This window comes from Wasmannia auropunctata, unplaced genomic scaffold (assembly GCF_000956235.1).
Source record: "Wasmannia auropunctata unplaced genomic scaffold, wasmannia.A_1.0 LD336106.1, whole genome shotgun sequence".
NCBI classification, from domain to species: Eukaryota; Metazoa; Arthropoda; class Insecta; order Hymenoptera; family Formicidae; genus Wasmannia; species Wasmannia auropunctata.
This window is the reverse complement of record NW_012026784.1, coordinates 6,452,085-6,454,396: the sequence shown is the minus strand read 5'-3', so window position 1 is coordinate 6,454,396 and position 2,312 is coordinate 6,452,085.

Here is a 2,312-nt window from a genome sequence, read left to right as displayed (position 1 = left end):
TTTTTTAAATAAAATGTTTAAAGTGTACTTGAATGTAGTTTTATTTTAGGATATTAGCATTAGTAGCTTATTTTGTAAAATAATTGTAGGGCAAGTATCATTTGCTAATTACGTACCGTTTGATAACTACAGTTTTGTCTTTAAGATATGCAATTAATAACAGATTTTTGAATGAAATGTCATCTGACAGTTTGCGCTTTATGTATTATGTAAAGACAAAAAATGTTATTATAAAAAAGAAAATATTATTGTACAATGTTATCGCGCAATGTGTTTGCAGAAATATCAATAAAAATAATCTTATATTCACATAAGTAATCCTTATATCGATATTAATAAAAGGAGCGATAAGTCAGCTTTTGTTTTTAGGAGTTGCGTGTGCCGTACCTGAGCGCGCCAACTTTAGACGATCTGATTAGTTAACTTTAAACACTTATAATTCAAAAACTATTATAGTCTCAACATTTTGGTATTGGAACTTTTGTCTTAAAATGATCTCAGGAATCTACCCTTAAGCGTTAGTCCGGTCATTACGGGACACCCTGTATATATATATATATTATTTCAATGTCTTTGGTACAATCCGTTACTGCGAAGAGGTGTCCTGAACGCAGAGAAATCGGATAAAACCAGTAATACATGATATAATAAATGATTATAATAGCGAATTTTGAATAGCTCTAACACTTAGGAGACTTCTTTTTTATAAGGTTGAGCTTACAGAATTTTGTAATCTTTTTTAATTTTCTACAATCCTAATCATATTTCAATGCAGATCACCTGGGCCCAATTTCACTAATAAAATTAGGCATAGTTCTTTTGTTTAAACGTAATTAATGCAACAAATAAAATATTTTTTAATTTAATCACATTGTTAGATACTATTTGCATAATGGCCATATAAAAAAGCAATAAATTTTAATATTTTATAAAAATATTGATTATAAGACATTTTTATAAAATATACTATCTAATTATGCCGTCAGAAGCGAAAAAACATTAGGCATTAATGTATTACGATTACAGCTCACATTATCCGAGGAACGTCCAGATGACGTTTTGTAACGTCCTGAGAACGTCCTTACGACATAAAGGACGTCTTCTGAACGTCTCTCGGATAAAATGTGCTGTATGGATACAAACTTGTTCTCAAATCTCCTCATCAAATTTTATGGAAGATTAATTAGTAATTAATTACTTTGACTTTTTTATGTATTTTTTCAACTTTACTATTTCAGATTTCTTTTGGGATGGCTAGCATATTGTATTATTTAAGAAAAAGAAAAAAATTGAAGAAAGCTGCAATTTAATATTATCAATATATTGCAGGTATTCAAACTTATTATCTAACTTATTACCTAATTTAATAATAGAATTTATAATAAAAAAATAGCAGACCAGCTGATACAGAAATAAATGTATAACATTAATAATCTTTGTGTGTGTATATATATATATGACAGTTTTGATCTCTTTGTCTTTTTTGTTATATTAATTTAATATATTGCGTCATCCAGAAAATTCTGCGGTTTTTTCACATCTGCACGGATATAATTTTAAATTTTGTGCTAATATTGAACGAGAAAACCCAAATTTCAGGTTAATAAGAAAGAACAATCTTTTGTTCAAACAATTCCATCCATAATGGCATATGTTTATATTCAATTCAGAATTCTATAGTGCCTTAAAAATGAAGAATCAAAAACATTTTAACAAAATTATGCTTTTTATAAAGAGTAAAAACGCATGCGAGACAGTGCGTAAAAATAAAGTTTACGGACAAGATACTGTTTCTGATGATACAATTCGGAAGTGGTTTGTAAAATTTCAACAATGTGATTTCACTCTTAAAGACGACGCGCGATCTGGACATCCCTGCATTGTGGATGATGACTGAAATAAGTTGTCGCCGAAAATTCTTGTTAGATAATACAAGAACTGATAGAAAAATTTAAAATTGCAAAAAGTCGCTTGACCACTTGAATTTGTCCCCGTGAAAACTGCAGAACTTTCCGAATGATACAATATTTTGAAAAATATCAATTTACTCATTTACTAAATGTCATAATAGTAATATAGTAACTATGAAGTAAGAATAAGGAGACGTAACTAAATAGGCTAGAGGGAAAATAATTGAGCACGAAAAATGTTCCGTGTACTGCCAGGTTTGCTGAACGGAATAACTTGCAACATTTCGTCGCCATATTGAAATTCATATACGTACATGTGTCACATCTAATTGTGTTAGTGTATCACTTCTACGTGACTACTTCTAAGTGACTCACTTCTACACCTGTCTCTTATACACATCT